This window comes from Triturus cristatus, chromosome 5_2 (assembly GCF_964204655.1).
Source record: "Triturus cristatus chromosome 5_2, aTriCri1.1, whole genome shotgun sequence".
Classification (NCBI taxonomy): Eukaryota; Metazoa; Chordata; class Amphibia; order Caudata; family Salamandridae; genus Triturus; species Triturus cristatus.
Window position 1 is genome coordinate 666432459 of NC_140588.1, and position 22248 is coordinate 666454706.

The following is a 22248-nucleotide window of genomic DNA, read 5'->3' on the forward strand; positions in this document are numbered from 1 at the left end:
TATGCAGGGAGAACTCACTACACGCCCCCTTGAGCGAAGCAATATGTAATAGGCAAGAAAAGAGAGAAAGCAGAGTTCAGTTTGGTCAGAGCAGGACAGGGCATAACCAATGCAGCGCCAAAGTCCTACAGTCCAATTAATTGCAGCATACAATTGTAAAAAACACAATGCATATATAGTAAACAACTCAAGCAGACCATCAGGAAGAGAAAAACGAGAAATAAAAGAAATGAATGTCGCGCCAGGGTGCTGTCCAGTAGCACAGGCGCAATGGACGACTATCCAGTCAATCCATGAATGTATAGGCAGCATATGTGGCCACGGCTTCCAACAGCCAATCGTTTTCAGGGCCACTAAAAGTCTCAGCCATCCAATTGAGTAAAGAAAAGGAACATACGTGTGCTCCAACCAACGGAGCCTCTAGCACAATCTGAGGGCACCCGGAATGTTCCTCCAAATAGCTCATGGACAAGAAGTCGTAGGCTGCCGCTGAGATGTCCCAATTACCCAGGATACCAAGCGCCGCTCCACACTCCATGATCCGGACACCATAACAGGACAACTCGTGAGACACTAAGGGCCGCATCAGTCGATCGAAATCCGGCACCGGAGACAGCATGTTGGTCAAGCACAAATCCAGAGGCCATTCAAAGGGACAATCCAGGCAGTGCAATACAGGTTGTACGCAGGTGAAGTAGGAATACCTGAAGGATAATCCATAAGCCAGGCTCAAAGTCGCCAATGGCAAAGTACCATAGAAGTCAAGCATCCTATCACGAAGAAGATGCAGACGGGACAGGCGCTCGTGTGGCACAGAAGGAGCAGCCATTCCGTAGTATGAAAAGTAAAAGCAGCACACCTTCCACCAGCGCCAGATGCAGCGGAACACCTCCAAAGATGCTCGGGAACAGTGAATGTAAAATGCCGAAATTACACAAATAATAGTGTGGAAGGAGGTCACGAGACCCGAGCCCCACATGTTCACACAAATTGAGCCAGGCCGGTCGTGGACGAGGCATTGATAATACATTGGATCAAAGAGCCGAAATGCAGGGGGAGGTCAGTATTCAGAAGCGCCTGTTCCTCAGTGCGCGTAGTAGCAACGTGAAGGACAAATATTTCACGAGGGAAGTCAAAGGCACCTGTTTGTGGGACAATGGCGCTCTATTCTGCTCAACTAGTTGGACTCTGCTTTCAAGGTTGGAATCGAAGGTCAGATGGAAACATCCCGCCGCCCATGCGGGGGTGGAATAAGAACAGTATTGCAGCAGACAACTTCATGCGAGACAGTTATGTACGGGATTACCACTCACATCCCGCAGCAAACATCATTTATCATATTTAAATGAATACCGTTTGCAAGCACAGTGAAAGAAGGTGTAATCACAGGCACTGGGATACCTCGTAGGACGCACGCCGAAATCGGGGCTTGTACATTGCATGCGCCGTGTACTTGCATGTGCCCATTGTCTCATGCATGAATCCTAGGAGTGAGAGTGCTAGTGCTAATATCTATAACGGCTTAGGCCTTCTCCATGTTCGCTTGGTCAATGGCTCTCAGTCTGGAGGCCGCCTCACTGTGCGACAACTTGCAGACCTCGTTGTAAATAGCATACGCGCACCTTTTGGTTCTGCCACCCACGGGACCTTTCACAATAACATTCCATTCGGTATGCACATTGATGGAGTGGGTGGACTTCCTGATCCTGTAGATGTGCTCTGTGTCAGCTGGTGGACAGAGTGGGATGTGTGTCCCATCAATGCAGCCAATGTAATGGGGGAATGAATTCCTGAAGGAACGGGACAGGCAACTCTGGGATACACCACCCACCGCAGCTGTCACCACCTGCGAAATGCCGGATGCCAGCAGATGTGGGCTGCAGAGCACCTGCACATGTGGGGGTATGGCGTGCGCCCTTCTTATTGGCTGGTCCAGGAGTGGGTGTAGGTCCCTGCTTAAGTCCATGATGGTTTCGGGGTGTAGCCTGTACCTCTCATGTATCTCTGCATCAGTCAGCTGGAATAGTGTGATGCGCTGTCTGTGGATGCGTTCCTTCCGTCGCCAAACCCTCAGTCCTGCTGCCTGTAGACGTAGGCGCATTGCAATGACGTGCATGGCTGCCAGGCTGTCCACGCTGTTGCATTTTGGGATTGCTGAGCTGCACTGCTGTTGGTTACCACCTGCTTTCAATCCGTGTTAATTACCGACTCTTATTTACCGATTTTCCTGGATTTCTTATTTACCGAGTGCTCCTACATGTCATTTTAATTATTTCCACTTCATATTTACCACTTCATGTTTACCGATTCGTTAATTATGTATTCGGTAACTATGAATCGGTATTTACCGCCTCATATTTACCGAAAAGTGGTTTTTGGACTCCTACATCTCACTTGTCTGTATACCGGTCGGTAACGGCATATTTACCGAAATTCGGCCGTTACCGACCGGTATTTCGCTACCTACATGAGGCCCTAAATGTCGATTTGGATTTCCTAGACCTGTTCTTTCAAATGGAAGAGTAAACAGTTTTATGTCAGCTGTGAGACATACTATCACAAGAAAATCACCTAAGAATACCTACAACCTTAAAAGAAAAGAAGAATCAAAAAATATAAATGACTACAACCCAGTCATTTTATCCATGTGGAACGCTAACATGGATATACAGTATGTAGCTGACAATTCCATTGCTGTTGCACGATATGTAACGTCTTACATTACGAAATCAGAAAAAACAAAATTGAAGGAAATGTGGGAAGAGATTTCTCACGAGAAGACTGTCAGTAAGAAGCTGTACAGTTTCAGTTTGAAGATGTTATCGCATCGAGAAATTGGATCCTACGAATGTTCAGATAGGTTATCTTCTGCAAGTCTCTACTCGAAGTCAAGAAGAATAATTTGGGCAAGTTTAGGCCTTGCAGCAATGAGAAATCGGGTACTAAAATCTGTAGGAGAAATTGAATATTTGGTCGAGAATGACCCAGAAAGTACAGATATATTGAAAACAAACATGTTGGACACATATTATCCCAAGAGAAGTCAACATCTGGAGAACATGTGTCTCTATGAAGTGCTGCAGAACTACATTTATTCAAGGAAAGCCACAGAAGACATCAATAATGGAAAATATAAAGTCGTTGGTGAAGAAGGATGTTTGGTGAAGCAAACAAAAGGAAGTTTGATAAATCACCGGAAGCTGAGTTGCGACACTACTGACAAGAAAGAATTTTACTACTTGGCTCTTTTACAGTTGTTTAAACCATGGCGTACAGAGGATGAACTACTGGGAGAATTTCAAAGCTATGAAGATTCATTTAATGCTTGCAAAGACAGCATACAATGCAATACATTCACAACTTATCTGCAAATTTTAAATGAAGAAATTGAACAGGAAACTACAATTGCAGCAGAAATAGCTAGAGACAGTTCTCCGGTCAGCCAAAGTTCAGGAACACACAGTCAAGATCCCCTAGGACAACCAATCATTGAAAATGAAGCATCAATAGCCATGAATGAAGTGGAAACGGCTATGAATCAAGCTCAAGAAGAATTTATAGACTTAGAAAATTTGGAAAGACAACTGAATCAAGAGCAGCAACAAATTTATGAAGAGATCAAAAACAAAATTGATCACGGATTTCTACATGTAAAAAAAGAGTGCTCATGCACATCATTTCATCCAATCAGGATGTATGTAAGCGGACAAGCTGGAACTGGAAAAAGTTTCCTAATAAAAGTCATCAGAAGCTACCTACAGCAAAAAACGGATTCTACTTTGTCTTGTGTTTTTACTGCTCCAACTGGGTTAGCAGCATATAACATAAAAGGAATCACCTTACATCGTTTGCTAATGTTACCAGTGGAGCATGAGAACAAAATACAATTCAACAAGCTAACTGGAGAAGCATCCTTGGAAGTTTCAAGAGTATTGAAGAAGATGCAAGTTCTCATTATTGATGAGGTGAGCATGGTATCAAACCTAATGCTTGCCTTTGTGCATTTAAGAATGCAGCAAATTTTGAAGACAGACTATGACATGTTATTTGGTGGAAAACACGTCATAGTTTTTGGAGATCTTTTGCAACTTACTCCAGTTAAAGGACAACCAGTGTTTAATACTGTGACACATGAAGACACGAAGAAGTCATTGGGAAGCATCGGAAATACAAATGTTTGGTCCTTCTTTGAGTACAAGGAACTTACTACTAATATGAGGCAAGCAAACGATGAAGAATATGGAAGTATTCTGAAAGATATCAGGATTGGACTACTGACAGAAGTTGGAAAAAAAGCATTACAGAGTCGGCTGCTACATAATTTATTTCCAAAGGAAGAAATAGTTGCAGAGAAGATATACAAGAACATTGCAGAAAACAAAAGTGTCATCTGCTTAATGCCAACTCTACGTGAATGCTCAATATTCAATGAGGAGCTTTTGAAATTGGAAAAGGAAGAGATCAGGAAATTGGAAGCAGTGGACAAAATTGAGGATGGAAGAATTACTGTCACAGTAACAGGCAAACTGAAAAATAAATTGGACTCACTAGAGAAGAACATCTCCAAAACAGCTGGATTAGAAAAAAATCTATATGTTTGCATGAACTGTAGAGTGTTTTTAAGGAGAAATTTGGATGTTGAGAAAGGTTTAGTTAATGGAGCGATGGGAAGAGTTGTGGGTTTTATTAATTACCAGAAAAAAGAAGGAGTTGAATGTTTAAAAATAAAATTTGATCAGATAGATGAAGTTAAAGATATTTGTCGTTGTACAGTTCGTTTTATGCTTGTGAAAGACTTATATGTACGTAGGAAGCAGTTTCCGTTTTCTCTAGCATATGCTGTAACTATTCACAAGTCTCAAGGATTGACTGTAGATTGTGCATTTGTGAACATTGGTTCAACTGTGTTCAAAGAAGGTATGGCATATGTTGCTTTGTCACGAGTCAAAACATTATCAGGTTTATTCATGATAGACTTTGATGAGTCAAAAGTTAGTGCTGATACAAACTGTGTAAAGGAGTATAATAGATTAAGAAGAAGCTATGCTCCTCATTTAGGTCAGTATCCTGTGTTGGAGAAACGTGTAGTTTCTCGTAAAAGAAAAAATGAGAATATCTGTAGTGAAGATGTAGAGAAGAGGAAAAAAAAGAGGAGTGATGTAATTGCAAGCAAAAAGAAAAAGGAAAATGAAGAACAGGTTGTAGGATGTCATTTTGAAAATAGCTCTGGTGTCAACTGCTACGCAAATGTAGTGCTGAATGTTGCATTTTATCTGGAAAGTTTGCAAGAGCAGATAATAGTAAATCAGGGAAAAAGATTCTGTTCAGAGCTGAGTCTCCTTTTTCAAAAGCTGAGTAAAGATAAAACTCAAATAGAAAGTGCTACTGACATTAGAAAACTTTTAGATGTATGTTCAGGACGAACACAGTTTTCTCAAAATGAACAGCAAGATGCACATGAATTTTTGATGTATTTTCTTCAGGTAGTGGAAGAAGAAGGAGTTCCCATTGACATTTTTTTTGGTCTCTCTTATAAATGGGAACATAGTTGTGATAATTGTTATAATATATGTGGCTCTATTGTTGATAATGAAAGGTTTATTTATTTGACATTGCCAGAGAGTAAAACAGTCACTTTTGCAAAATTAGTTAAAGATGCTAATCATAGCATGAAATGTGGTGAGTGTAATTCTGACATGTTTTCAACATTAATTTTAAAGGAATACGGACAGTATGTAATTTTAATGATGCAACGATGTAGAGCTGATGGTTCAAAATTGGATACTTTAATAAAGAAGTTTACAGGACAGCAATTATCAATTTCAGGAAAAACTTTTGTAACTGTTGCAATAATTTTCCATGATGGACCTACTGTTACTTCTGGACATTACACAGTTTATCTTAAATGTGAAAAAGGCTGGACACTGTGTAATGATTCCCAATTGATTTTCAAACAACGTTTGCCTTTTGATTTAGCAAATTCCTATCTAATCTTCCTGAAACCTAAATTTTAGAGAGACTTGGCAAGATCTGGACAAAACAATTTTACCATTTTACTGGATTACCATTGCAATTTTGTAAAAAAAAGATTTTTTAAATTATCATTTGGCCTAATGGAAAGATAACCAATTGTAATGTGGACTTTTTTAATTTTTAATGAAACTTTGAAAAACCAATAATTTAGAGATTATCGGTAACTTCTGCACATTTTAAATTTTGGAATGTTATTGGACTGCCATTGGAAATTTTTTCAAAAATGTTTTAAAAAATTACTATTTGGCCATGTGGAAAAGTAACCAATTCTATTGTGGACTTAATAAATTATTCAAAAAATTTTCGGGAACCAAAATGTTACAGAGAATCGGTGAGATCTGGACAAATTAAACTTTAGAATTTTATTGGATTACCGTTGGAAATTTATTCCCAAAAAAAATTTAAAATTACTATTTGGTCTAAAGGAAATGAAATCAGATGTATTTTGGAGTTATTTGAGATATAATATTGTGATTATACTTCTGAAACAAACATATCAGACGGTATTTTAAAGAAATAACTATTGGTATTAGATGATATTTTTTTACAATATTATGCATTTCTATAATGTTAAGTTTAAGTAAAAAAAGAATCAGGGCATTTTTAATACAATCTTTGTGATTGGTATTTTTTTTTGCCCGCTGTAAAATGATGAATGCAATTGCTTTCACAATTTATAGTGAAATGCAATATATTCTGAAAACAGCAAAAATAAGGCAAAAATATTTTTGGGAAAAAAATGTAAATATGCGTACTGTATTATAAAATGTTTTAAAAATATTAATACTTTTTTCTTTTTTCCAGATAGATATAGAAAATTTTCGAAAACTACAAACATTTTTAAAACTATTTTTTAAAAAAACAAATGAATAAATATTTTTTCAGTGAGTATGGTAAGTCAATAATAATAATTGTAGTCTCTCAAGGACAATGTAATGTGATAAATGATTTTTAGTGTTTTTTAAAAAAAAAAAAAAAAAAGTACGCGCACCGTACGCGTACGGTAAAAAAAAAATAAAAAAAAGTTTTAAAAACATATGTAAAAAAAAGATGAAAGATAAGGTTGGCTCTTAAAAGAACCGTTGTGTTCATGCAGGGACAGAGGAAAGGAAGCATGGGAAAATTATTCAAAGCGACAAATGTGCTGATCTATTTTGTTGTTCACTAGGGAAACACTGGTCTCCCTATGGCAAATTAGATCTTTACAAAATGTGCAATGAATATCAACCTTCCGAAATCGAGGGTTCATTTCCAGAGGGCCAGCAAAAGGAGATTCTCCCCCCACAGATGAAGGGCTCACCTGACCTGCAGAAGAAGGAGTCAGCCCTGCAGATGATGGTCCAGGCTGCGCTGCTGTGGATGTACTGGCTCGTCTTTCTGAAGAGTTACCTCCAAAAAGATGACCATGTGTCCTTCTGTGTACATCCTGGAGGTGTCTCTTCATGGTGTGATTCCCAAAGGAATACTTCCTGTCAGGATTACCTCTAGAAAGTACACGCTTACACAGCCTGCAAGTAACTAAGGGTGCATTCACCTTTTGCTGGCCTTCAGGAAAAGTAAAATAATCCCATACATAAGAGGGCTTTTGTTTCCTCGCTCTCTGCCTCAAGACAGTGCTGCTAGTGCTAGCCTCACTCTCAGAAGAGCTCTGCTGTTCTGCCATCGTATCCCAAAGACAAACCAGCTCCTTCTCCCAAGGGATCACAAGCAGAAATGAGGGGAATGGGTGTGGTGTAGGAGAGTTCTAGAACTGAAAGTAGTTTCAACCAATCAAAAGTTGTGTTTCATGATCACATGACCTACCGTACGCTTACGGTACGCTTACGGCAAAAAGTACGCATGCGCGTAAAAAAGACACGCGCTTGCTCGCATGCGCATAACAGTCACTACCCGACACTTCCGCGTAACGTGCGCGTGTGGCGTAAGCGCGCACGCGTCCCACGCGCAGTACGCGCGGCTACGCAAAGTGCGTAACTATACGCAAGCAGCGTAGATAGATTACGGACGTTGCGTAAACCGTACGCTTACCGTGAGCTTACGGTACGCGTACTAAAAAAATATTTTTTTTTAAAAAAAAGTACTGCAAATAAATTTTACATGTTTATTTTAAAAATATATTTAAAAAAACATATTAAAGAATTTTAAAAATTTAATCATAGTCTTTATAAAAGGTAAGATAATTAAATTAAAAATATGTTAGAAAAAATAGAAGAAGAAAAAAAAAATTAGCATTTAAAAAACCTTGCAAATTCACTGAAAAAACCATGGGTTTCACACACATTATAGTTAGGAATTAGCATTTAAAAAACCTTAGAAATTCAGTGAAAAAACCATAGGTTTCACACACGTTATAGTTAGGAATTAGCATTTAAAAAACCTTAGAAATTCAGTGAAAAAACCATAGGTTTCACCAGTGAAATTCCCCCGTTATAGTTAGTTCAGCTAACTATAACTCGCGCACCCGCAATGCACTGCTGATGACGTCACATATTACATCACTCATGACATGGTCAGTGACATCACTCATGACATCACTGATGACATCTCAAATGACATCACTGATGACATCATCCAGTGAATGTGTGTTTTTCTGAAAATTAAATATGTTTTATATATGTATATCTCAAGGTCGATGGAAGAATAAATGGGTATATAAGTATCTAAATGGATGATTTGTTTTTGAAAAATTGATTGTGTAACTGACTGATTAAGTGTATCATAGTGAATACATGGCTTAGTGAGTAATGTTTAAATATGTAAATATCTGTATCAGTCTCTCACTTTGTGTATAAGTGGCTGCATGAGTTGGTGAGTAGCCACATGGGTGTCTATATAGGTTATTAGTTGGTTTTTTGAGTATCAGTCTGATTGTCTGCATGGTTCGGTGGGGGGTATTACGTAGTGCATAGGTGCATGAATGAGTGACTCACTGTTTGTATGTGTTGAAGACAGCATGTGTGCAGGACTGTATGGGTGGATGAGTGTGTGTATGGGTGTGTTAGTGAGTGAATGACTGTCTCAATAGTGTCTTTATGAGTAACTACATATGTTTTAAACTAGTATATGTGACTATTGGTGTATATAAGTGAGTATATGTGAGAGTGAGAGATTGAAAGAGTTCCTGTATGAATAAGTATGTGTTTCTATAAGTGATTGTTTAAAAGACTAAGTATGTGTAAGTTTCCGTAGAAGTAAGTGTGGTGGTGTGTGTATAACTGTATATGCAAGTAAATGTATGTTTGATTCTTTATTAGCATGAGTGACTATGTGTGTGAGTAACTCTATGGATGAGTGGCATTGTGTAACAGGATGTATAGGTGTATGAGTACATATGATGAGTGAGTACATGTATGAGTGACTGTATAGGACTGTTGTTGAATGAGTGGATGTGTATGTGGATCTTAGAATTACTGAAGAGGTTGTTGTAACTGGTATTGGTATGTCCATTGTTTTGAAAAGTTTAGTCTCTATTTTTGAATGTGTGTATCAAAGGTTATATTAGAGTGAGAGGAGGTCTGCCACTCTATCACAAGGATGATGTCATCAGTGATGTCATCAGTGATGTATTTGAGATGTCATCAGTGATGTCATGAGTGATGTCACTGACCATGTCATGAGTGATGTAATATGTGACGTCATCAGCAGTGCATTACGGGCACGCGAGTTATAGGTAGCTGAACTAACTATAACGCGGGAATTTCAATGGTTTTGTACAAGTGAAAAGTCCAGCTAACTATAACACCCCTGAAACCTATGGGTTTTTTTAGTGAATTTCTGAAGTTTTTTAAATGCTAATTCCTAACTATAACGTGCCTGAAACCTATGGTTTTTTCTGTGAATTTCAAAGGTTTTTTAAATGCTAATTTCTAACTATGCCTACAGAGATAGGACATGTGAAGAAAGAAGAAAAAATGCACAGAAAGAAAAAAAAGAAGTGCAGAAAGAAGCAACAGAAGTCCTCAAAGACGAAGAAAAGTGCAGGAAGAAGGATAACGTGCAGAAAGAACAAAAAGAAAAGCAGAAAGAAGCCTTGTTGCAAAATCATCCTGTACCCTCAACTTTTTCAGACGGATACTGGTGGTAACTGAGTCTGACTAACCAGTCCTAGAGCCAGTGCTATGTTAAAAGACACTTAGAATACAGTGAAAACACCTACATACACTAGGGAACATTATGCGTTGGGGTCCCCCTGTGATTAGCATGACCTCCTCTGTAAGCCCCTAGTATATAATAGGGCAGAGGGATTAAAACTGCCTCTTAAAACAGGCCACAGGGCGTTTTTGCACACGTTAACTCAGGCCCTGTCCCCTCCCTTCACCACTGTGTAAACACGCCCTGTGTCCGTTTTTAGTTGGGAGATTAAGTTCATTTGAATCCTGAGGGTCCAACTAGCCCACTAGGTACCTCCAGTAAGTGCTACAGAGCTGCGTTGCAGAGAGGTGTAAAAAGCGGCATGGCCTGGACCACCTCTCTGCAATGCAGCTCAGTGGCGCTTACTGGAAGCACTTGGTGGGCTAGTTAGCCCCCAGGGGCCCTCAGTATTGAAGGAAAATTATATCCCCAATTTAAAACGTGCCATAGTGCGTGTTTGCACACGTCACCTCAGGCCCCGTCCCTCCCTTCACCACTGTGTAAACACGCCCTGTGGCTGTTCTAAGTTGAGAGATTAAGTCCCCTTGAATCCTAAGGGTCCCTAGGGTCAAACTAGACCACTAGGTACCTCCAGTAAGCACCACAGAGCTGCGTTGCAGAGATGTGTAAAAAGGGGCTTGGCCTCAGAACACCTGTCTGCAGTGCAGCTCCCTGGCGCATGCTGGAGATGCCTGTTGGGCTAGTTGGCCCTCAGGGACCCTCAGTGTTGAAGAGGAATTATTCCCCAACTTACAACTCGCCAGGGGGCACGTTTGCAGAGTGCTGCAAGGAGGGGGCGTGGCCTCCGGCACGATGCCAGTCTTTTATTTATTTTAATTTTTTAAGAAGGGGGGCTGTGTGGTTCCCCTTTCTATTCTAATTTATTGGCCCTGATGACCCCATCCCCCAGGGCCTGTCTCCTAATTATTTTTTTGACCCCAATCCCCAGGGCCGGCCACTGCTTTTTATTATTTTTAAAAAATATATATTTATAGACACACCTAGGACATGCTGGACAAACCGTACATACCTATCACCATGACGATTTGCGTGATATTCATCAAAAGGCGACTATGCATACAATGAATCCACGTGGAATGTATTTACATCACTAGTGAAGCTCTGACATGTCTGATGCCGTACCGTGCCTAATCCCGGTAGACACCCTTGTCGTTTATTTATACAAACATGGGTAGCTATTGACGGGCACATTTAATACACATGCACACCAAGCCATTCAAGGGGATTCGACATAAATTCGACCAAAACTATGCAAGAAACCCCCCTCACGGTTAATAAAACACACATCCACTGCCGGATGTGTAATACTTTTAATTTTACTCTCTGGAAAGGGGACGAACATCACTTGAGAGTCACAGCGCGCTCCTGGCAGAGCCCAATGCTGTGTTACACCCACCATTGCCTGCTGAGTGCCACACACCTCTGTGTTGTATTCCACTAGCTAGTACATATGCTATGACACTCTCTAGCCCATGTGCACTGTAACACCACCCCGTGAATATGTCATGCCACACTTGTCTTCGCACGGGTTATATTGCCCCATCTAACATGCCTTCCTCGATGCCTATGTTATAACGCACAGTGCTATGCCATACATATTACAATCTGGGATCCATATCTTTGTCACAGTGCATATGCAACGTTACACTCCCCAGCACATATTTTATATTACAACTTTAGAGACTAGTTAGGTTACATAACACTGCCCTGTGCATATTACACTCCAAGGCGCATATCGCTTAGCACGCACTAGTGCCTGTGCTATCTCGCGCTCTCCAATGAATCTGTCATTGTGCACAATGTATTGCATATTATATTTCACGCCCGGTTCATCTTATATCACCCTTTTTGGTGCATAGTTTATACCATACACTATATCTAGTTTTCATTTTCAATCGTGCTCTCAGGACTATGTTCTATATAACACTGTGTTCACCTACCCTTTTCACGGGCATTACATCTTGCGATAGGGGGTGGCGGGTCAGGGGGTGTTTCTGCCAAGTGAGCCCGGAGTCACAGTCACAAACGTCCTCTTCTTCCTGAATGAAAGTGAGATTATGCTGCATACTTGTTCATATTTTAAGTAGTTTGCACAGACACACGTTTTAAAAACAATAAAGTTCCTAATACCCGCCTTCTCTGAACAGTTAGCTTGCTGCCCCATCCCCCTTCTCCCTATCCTCTGTTGTGTGAATCCATGGACTAGCCTCCTCCCTCCTGCCATGCATGGTCTGATGTGCTGCCACTGCCCTCAATTTAGTATGATGTACCAGTCCACTCCTCCTGCCCTCCATTGCCCAATTCTATGCCCCATCATTGACCTCCTGCTTAAACTCTGTGCTTAGCTTGCTGCCCCTATTCTCCTTCCCCCTGCCCTCCGATGTCTTTGTGCATGCCCCTGCTCCATCCTTTTTGCCCACCATGTTCCATGGACCTGCCACTCCTATCTACTCTGAGTGTTTTGTTGAGCTGCCATTCCCCTCCCACCTGCCTAGCATTGTCAGATGACTGTAACCTGTCCCTGCCACCTCCACCCTGCCTGTCCACATGCCATTCCCCTATCCTCTTCCTCCTGTCCTACATGGTCCATTGTACTGCCACACCCGTCTGCCCTCCCTGGTCTGTTGTGCTGCAACTGCTCCTCCTGCCTGCCCCGTGCGGTCTGTTGTGAGGCCCCTTCCCCTGAACTTTCTTGTCTGTGCACAGGTCCTGACCCTCCCTTCTATCCTCCATCGTCCTTTGTGCATGCCCCTGCACCCTCCTTCTTGCCCATCATAGCCATTGTGCTGCCACTAACCCTCCCACTTGCCATGCATGGTCTTCTGTGATGCCAGGGCCCCTCCCACCTTCCCTGTGTGGTCAGTTAGCTGCCCCTGAACCCCTCCCACCTTCCCTCCATGGTCTGTGTGTATGCTATCACAGTCTCACTGTTGCTCTTCATGGTGTGTCTTGCTTCTAGTGCCCATCCTGCCTGACCTCCATGGCTATCTTGCTGCTCCTGCCCTGCCCCCTTGTCCCCAGCCCTCTGTTTACATGTGCAGACCCCTACTCCCTCCCTCCTGACTTGTCTGTTCCATTGTAATGCCCCTGATCCGTCCCTCCTGCCCTTTATGGTCTGTTATGCTGCAGCTTTCTCTCCTGTCTGTCCATTATGGTCAGCTAGCCACCATTGCCTCTTGCCCCTCTGTTCTCTGTTGTCCATGTGCATGGTCCTGTCCCCTCCCTCTTGCTTTCTATGTATTGTTGTGCTGCACTCCCGTCCCGCATGCCCTGTGTGGTGTATTGTGCTGCTGCAAACCCTGATGCCTGCCCTGCTGGGTCAGTTTGGTGCACCTCTCCATGTCCCTCCTGTCCTCTGTTATCCAAGTCCATGTCCCTACTCCATTTCCTTCCATGATCCAATGTACCATACTTGCGAACATTTTGAACCTGGTAAGAGGGAGATTTTGAAAAAAAACTGGGGTATTGATTTTCCCCTTTGAGTTACATTGAAAAAGAGGAGATTGTAGACAGGAGACAGATCAAATAAAGCCCATTTGAGCTTAAAAACATTGGACGTTTCCTGGCTGAATCGGGTCTGTTGGCATGTATGGTTGTACTACCATTGCCTCTTCCTTCTGCCCACAATGGTCTATTACATTGCCACAGCCTCTCTTGCAAGTCCTGTATTATTGGTTTGTTGCCCCTGCCCCCCTTCCCACTGCCCTCCATAGTCTGTTGTGCTGCCACAGACCTTCCTGCCTGCTCAGTGTGGTTAAATTGTTGCCTTTGCACCCTCCTACCTGCCTTCAATTTTCAGAGTCCGTGCCCCTGGCCTCTGCCTCTCAACAGTATCCTAATGAACAACTAGATTGCTAACATTCTATATTTATTACAAAAGTGTGGAACGCCTGACGTCATCTTGATGTAATCAAAACTGTAATACCTAGAGCATTTCCTTTAGAAATTACATATATGACAGGGTCTTATTGGCATCAAAACTATGGTTAGTGCTCTAAAAGATTAAAATAAGGACATATTTTCTGAGTTTTCAAATAGCGACAAAGCACTTTTAAATTATTTGTTACCTTTATGTTTTTTTATCCAGTTGACCACTTGATTAAATGTTGCACTTAGGGGAGAGGATGTGGTGTTACTTCCAGAACTGCAGACTTTGCAACTGGGGAACCAGGTTGGAGTTTCTGCTTCAGCTCGACATTCTGTGATTCTGGTCAAATCACTTAGTCTCCCCATGTCTACAACCAAAATGAATTTGTTCTTGTGTGATGTAACCAATGCTCATGTAAAGCACTCCAATACCTGACAAGTCTGCACTATATAACACTGCAAAAACACAAAATATTAAGTGTTTTACACACTTCTGTCATTGGGCTATATTTGGGCTACATCTGGGTGATTTTGGGCTACATTTGTGCTCTTTTGTCTCCGGTGGCCATCTTGGGAGATTTATTTGTTATGAAGTTTCCTAATTTCCTCATGTACTGCAGTCTCCTCAGTAGGAAATGCTTTCAGTTTTTTACTTTGATTCCATCATGAAGGTATTCAGATATGTCACACATATGCCATAAATTCTGAACGTTAGCACTCTAGTTGCTCATTAGATCACTGTAGTAAAACTACTGTTCACCATGGAAGTCTGCTCCTGGTATTAAAAGTGCATGTTTTAGTCTGCATGTCAGAATTTTTTAATGAAATAGAAGAGGATTTGAGAAGTCACTCAAAATGTGCCCTCATTTTCTTTCTTCAGCATTAATCATAATTTCTATGGCAAAATGAACCCCCTCATTGTGTTCCTTTTTAAATTAAATGTTTTAAGTGTTACCAGTTTATTCCAATCAAGATGGCTTCAGGTGTGCCATACTTTTGTCATAATGAAGACAGTAAGCGCTCTAGTTGTTTTTAAGAACACTCTGGGACATTCTGTCATTGGGCTATACTTGGGCTACATCTGGGTGATATTTGGGCTACATTTGGGCTCTTTTGTCTCTGGTGGCCATCTTGGGAGACTTATTTGTTATGAAGATTCCTAATTTCCTCATTTACTGCAGTCTCCTCAGTAGGAAATACTTTCAGTTTTTTACTTTGATTCCATCAAGAAGGCATTCAGATGTGTCACACATTTGCCATAAATTCAGAATGTTAGCACTCTTTTTGCTCATTAGATCACTGTAGTAAAGCTACTGCTCACCAGGGAAAACTGCTGCTTGTATTGAAAGGGCATGTTTCAGTCTGCATGTCAGAATTTTTTAATGAAATAGAAGAGGATTTGAGAAGTCACTCAAAATGTGCCCTTATTTTTCTTTCTGCAGCACTAATCATACTTTTTATGGAAAAATGAACCCCCTCATTTTGTTCCTTTTTAAATTAAATGTTTTAAGAGTTACCACTTTAATCCAAGCAAGATGGCTTCAGGTGTGCCATACGTTTATCATAAGTAGGACTGTTAGCGCTCTAGTTGTTCTTTGGAACACTCTGGGAAGCTGCAGTAGAACACAAAGGAATCAACTAACAGTCTCTGCCCTTGTTGGATGTACATGTTTACTGAGAATGTCAGACTTCATTCTCACATGACTGAGAAAGATAATGTGAATTTACAGAAAATAAGCTCTCAGTTTAGCTTATAGATCACCTTCCAAACCTCTGTGGGAAAAGCATGAGAAAATATTTTTCTCTCAATCATGATATCCCAGCAGAAGGCTTTTTCACATGGTGAAATCACCTTAGAACATACCACAATTCCTAAAATGAGTATGGTACCATCAACAAATGATTTATAATGTAACTAAAGTCTTAAAACCTTCTATTAACTGCAATGCTTTTTAATGAGGTGCTATCATGTATATTGGTCCCAAGATGGCTGCCAACACTTCTTGGATGAAGTGCTGACAGCAATCAGATCTCAGGATGAGATGTGTGGTTAGGCTCCGCCCACATATATATATGATTTTACTTTTGATTTTCTCAGGAAATACTGAACAGATTGATTCCATATATGCAAAAGGCACATCCCTGAGCTGAGTACTACCTCTCTGCCAAATTTCAAGTAATTCTGTTCAGCCGTTCGGGCTGTACCTTGGACTAAAGGTCCCTATGGAAAATTGCATGGGGAAAACACGTTTTGGGACCCCCCTTTTTTCTCAGCCCCCGCTTGACGAATCCCCCCGAGACTTTCAGGGTAGGAGTGGAGAGGAGCGCCCCACCTATTTTGAAAATTTCGCCAGGATTTGTCAACCGGCGCCAAAGTAATTCCAAATAGAATGTTGCAGATTTCCTATGGAAACACGGTCCTAACTATAACTATCTACTGGCGACCGCCAGCAGATAATATATATATATGAAAACAGTGAAAACAGACTGATAATTCTAATTCCATTAACTTCCTCGGAGAGCACCATGTACCCGGGGCTATATGTGTAATTTGAGTGTGCTGGGGCTGAAGCCCTCCTGACACTGCTACGGGGACCAGTATCTCTCAAGGGAATGTGTTACTTAAAATGCGGGGGGCTGTTGTGGAATGCCGGTCCCAATTAGTACAATTTTGTGGGGGCTTTAAATTTGATGGCGGGGGATCACACGGTGTCACGTGAGGAGCTCTACATGACTCTGGGGAGCAGCATTTGTGAGGGCCGGTCCGAATAATGTTTTGTGGTGTCTATCCCACGGACATTGGAGTGTGGTATGGCATGGCGGGAGCGGTGGTCCCGCCATGCCATAACAAACTTCTGCTTGGCTTTATGGAAGTAGGAGTAGGAAATTTGCGTTTGGATTTATGGAGGGAAGCGGAATTGCTATTGGGCAAAGGGAAGTACATGTCAGTAGGTGCCTTTGTAAAAAAGCAATATCGGCTCCCGCAGGAGATGGGGAGGTTGCAGGGACCACGGGGGTATTGGAGCGGTCCCTGCATGACCTTACGTGAGGGCAGGCCACAGGAGGTGGGTCCCCTGCACCTAATATGGCATGGGAGGGGGGCTAGAGGGCCTCAATTGTTTGTTTTAAAAAAAGAAATGTGAAATGGCCATTAGAAATCGCAGGGGATGGGGTTCCCGGGTCCAAAATAGATCAATGTAACTGGGGATTATTAAGTAATGTATTTTTTTGTTTCGGTAAAGGATTTGTAATCGGATCGTGGCTCGCAGAGCGGGCTCCCATGCACCTTCGCGATGGGTTCGCGAATTCAAACAAAATGTGAAAATATTATGTATAAAAATTAATGCGATTGTGTTCTGGGTTATAGGGTGGCTCTAAAAAGAGCCCTTGTTTTCATGATGACTTTGTTGGAGCTAAATGTAAGTGCGGATGCAGAGCTTAAGATTGTTGATAAATACTCTGTTTCCTTGATCTGTCAAGTTAACTCCATCACTTCTGTAGATGTCATCCATATCAAGACGTTATACATCAAAATTGTTATAGATGGAGCCCATTCTATGATCTCTGAGGTAAGCAGAAACAGCTTTATTGACACTCTTCCTAGCTTTCTCAATCTGTTGATTTGACCACTTCCATTTCTGTCTTTGGCATATATTAGAGTATAAAAAGACAGTTTGAGGCAAAAGTAACATCAACTGTGCAAAGGTATCCTTCACTAGCATTTCCAGGCCAACCTCGGTCAATGTGCCTAGGTTATTGCCAACACAGTGCACAATCATGAGGTTGGGGGGTTGGAGATGCAAAACATTTTTAACCAAAGGCATCAATTGGTGCCACCTTAATCCTCTTCGTGCAAACCATTTAATATCCACATTTTGCAAACCCAGGTCTTTGTCAATCCCTCTGTGTTCAGCATACCTTTTGCACCATAAAACATAGCTGTGCCCTACGATCCATACTGTTAGCATTTTGAAAGAATGTGTGCAAGGACAGAAAAGATGTCTGTAGCTGATGTAGTGCATTGGCAGAATGAGAAATATGTTAAAAAATAGAGAGCAAGCATTTATACACAAAACCGATAAGTGATTGGCTGATGATCAAGATTGTGCACTGAAAAATAAGATGCTTGTTACTTTCGTGAAAAAAGGGGTTTGTGATTTGTTAATAAAAACAGTTTTAAAGGTACAGTCGATAGGATAGGATAAAAGGTTGCAGGAGTCAACCACACCTGCTATTTGCATGTGTAACTTTGCATTGTGAAGTTAAAAATATGGTGAACTTGTGACCTGCGAAGGCAGTTGAATGTTTCAGAAACTGCTACTATGGAAACTGCAATTAAGGAGAGTGGGGGAAGGGTTGAAACAACTGTGTTATTAACATATGAAATACAGATTTAACCCCTTCGGTGCTCATGACGGAACGGTTCCGTCATGAGCCACGGTTGAGCTGTGCTCATGACGGAACCGTTCCGTCATGACCACGCCCGCGCAAGATTCCGTCAGCACAGCGGCGGAATCTGAGCAACATGGAAGGGGTTAAATACAAGTAATAAGCAATTAAAGTTACTTTTTCTAAATCAGTAGTATGTTTACAAGATGTGTGTTGTTCAAAAAGAACAGTAGTATTATTGGAAATATAATTTTAAACTGCCGTAAAGGTTTGGGACTCCATGGCGATAAGGCAGCATGGTGGAGTGAGGGCTGCAGCACATTATAGAACTACTTTGGGAGCTTTTAGAACTCAGTTAGAAAGGGTTATTATGAGTAACCAATAGAAAGGTGTTTTTACAATGAAAATAATGAAGGAACAAATTTCATTTGTTGGTTACATATATTTCTGGTGAGAAAGAGAAGAAAAGTTTGCCATTAATGGTTTTACCTTGTTGAGACTGGTGCATTACATTTATTGTGTGAGAAAGAAATATTTTCATGCGCTTGTAATTTTTGATATTCAGCGATAGCATTACTGAGGTGAGATACAGATTTCTAACAAGTGTTATGTATTGTGTAGTAGTCGTTCAGTTAATAGAGTGATATTTTTAAATTTAGTCAGAATTGTATTATAACATTTTACAAGTTCTTAGAAAGGTGTACTGTTTGAAATATGTTATGGAATGTAGAAAGAGTGTCAGTAGTTGGTGAGTGGTGAAGCTGGAAGACAAAAGTGAGGTTAGAGACATGCTGGCAGAGGGACTAGTGATTGTGGCAGTTGGTACAATTTAAAAAAAAAAGATACAGTCGAATTACGGCGTATAGTTTTAGGCCTCTTTGTGAAATAAGAAGTACAGTGTGATGTTGAAAAGAGTTCATGGTCTTGTGACTGAGGTAAAGGGTTGAATTGGTATGCAAAATGGTCCCGGGCAACGTTAAAGAAATGGCCCACATTTTAGATTGCGCCTTGCCGCTAAATACTGGGGGGGATTTAAAAAAAACTATATTTGATTAACTTGAGTGAGATAAAAAAGAAAGCAAATGTTGCCTGCACAGTTTCAGCATGCATTTTATATACACTACAGAACCGCACCGGAATATAAGTGAAGCCAATTCTGAGGGTCTTTGCCCATGCTGAATCTGAGTACATTACAGGGCTGCAATATTGAGAGTCTGGGATTGACACCTCCCTCTACACCGCCCATCCCGCCCTCCGGCCCTCCCTCCCTCCCCTAATGTTTCTTGCCATCCCCATTTGTAAAAGGAAGGTAACACAGGCTGATGTACGTGGAAAAATCCACTTTGCCCCTCAGTGGGCTGGTGGAGGCATCTGGCCAGCAGAAACAAAATCTTAAACTGCTTCCATGCTGTATAAAAAAGCATCACACAGTTGCAAGTTACATAGCGGCACATTATATATTGCCGAAGTGTCCATCTTACTAATGTGACCTTGGTGCACTACTTTTTCACACTGCACAACCAGACCGAAATATTATTGAAGTTAATTCTCAGGCTGCCTGCCCATGGTGAATCTGCATACATTACAGGCCCACCATAATGAGAGTCTGGGAATGACACCTCCCTCGACCCTCCCACTCGTCCCGCCCTCCCTCTTTCCCCTAATATTTCCTGCCATCCCGTTTGTAAAAGGAAGGTAACAAAGGCCGATGTGTGTGAAAAAATCCACTTTGCCCATCAGTGGGCTGGTTGCGGCATCTGACCAGAAGAGACAAAAGCTCAAACGGCTTCCATTCTATATAAAAAAGCTGCACACAGTTGCAAGTTACATAGCGGCGCATTGTACATTGCTGAATTGTCTGTCTTACTGATGTGACCTCGGTGAGCTACTTTTCACACTGCACAACGGTACCAGAATATTAGTGAAGCTAATTCTCAGGCTGCCTGCCCATGGTGAATCTGCGTACATTACAGGGCCACCATATTGAGAGTCTGGGATTGACACCTCGCTCGTCGCCCCCTCACCATACCGCCTAATGTTTCCTGCCATCCCCGTTTGTAAAAGGAAGGTAATAGAGGCCAATGTGCGTGGAAAAATCCACTTTGCCCCTCAGTGGGCTGGTCGTGGCATCTGACCAGCATAGACAAAATCTCAAACAGCTTCCATGCAGAGTCACAACTGGAGCCAAAATTCGAGGGGGGCTACTAAAAATTTCGGGGGTGGCTGAATCTTCGAGGAATAGGAAGAGTGACCATGAAGGGGTGAAAAAAGAACAAAGCCTTGTTAACATGAACATGGTCTTTTAAAGACCTGTGAAGTACTTGGGTGGAGCTGCTATAAGCTGAAAAATTGTCTGTGTGTGTGCACGGGAAGCTGTCTCAGCCAGGGCTGACATACACGACGGGGGTTGGGGGCGTAAAGCCCTTTGAGCCCTATGGGCATTGCGTGCCTGTTTCCATGCTATATAAAAAAGCTGCACACAGTTGAAAGTTACATAGCGGCGCATTGTACATTGCCAAAGTGTCCATCTTACTAATGTGACCTTGGTGAGCTACTTTTTCACACTACACAACCTTCACCGGAATATTAGTGAAGCTAATTCTCAAGCTGCATACCCATGGTGAATCTGCGTACATTAGAGGGCCGCCATATGGAAAGTCTGGGATTGACACCTCCCTTGACCCCCCATTCCCTCCCGGTTCCCTTTCATAATGCTTTCTGCCATCCCTGTTTGCAAAAGGAAGGTAACTGAGGCCGATGTGCATGGAAAAATACCACTTAGGCACTTAGTGGGCTGGTCGCGCTATGTGACGAGCAGAGATATAATCTCAAACGGCTTCCATTATATATAAAAAAGTCACATACATTTGGAAGTTACATATCAGCACATTGTACAGTGCCAGAGTGCCCGTGTGATCAAGGTGACCTTGATAAGTTATTTTTTCACACTGGAGAACAACTCCGGAATATTAATGAGCTAACTCTGAGACTATATATCTGTCTGTTTTAAAAACTTATAAAGCGGGTATTCTGGCGGCTAAAACTGCATTCTATACTAGCAGGATTATGGCAGCTGAGTCTCGCTCAAAGGAAATCTTTACCGCGGTCCATGAATTAGCATTATCCAGTCGAACCACGACTACCATTCCCCCCTCTCAGTCCTTCTGTAACTCGCTCAATGAGTTTTTTATTGATAAAATACTCAAAATTAAACTTAACATTCCACCACCTTCCCTTGCATTCGTCAATTCTTCCCCCCCCCCCCACTGTCCCCAAACTTAACCTCATTCCATCTTTAACTGAGGACACCTTCTTCTCATTACTTCACCGAGTCAAATCCGGTTCTCCCTTAGATTTTGCCCCCGCCCATATCCTCAGGGAAATCTATTTATCCTCCCCCACTCCCCCTTTGACCCTCCTCAATGACTCGTTAAAGAAGGGAAACGTTCCTGACATACACAAATCAGCGGTTGTCATACCTATTATTAAAAAACCTGACGCTGATCCTTCCTCCCCCTCCAACTACCGTCCCATTTCCCTACTGCCTTACCTAGCAAAAATTTTGGAAACTCATGTCACAACCACCTTAAGCACTCATGTTGAAATCAATCACTGTCTTTCCCCCCGTCAAGCCGGCTTCCGCCCATTGCACTCCACCGAGAAAGTGGTGATCTCGGTAATGGACGTGCTACGTGAAGGCATTGACACCAACCTTCCGCAAGCCTTGATTTTATTAGATCTGTCCGCCGCCTTTGACACGGTGGATCATTCCATTCTTCTCAGCCGTGTCAGGGCGGCGGGCATAGA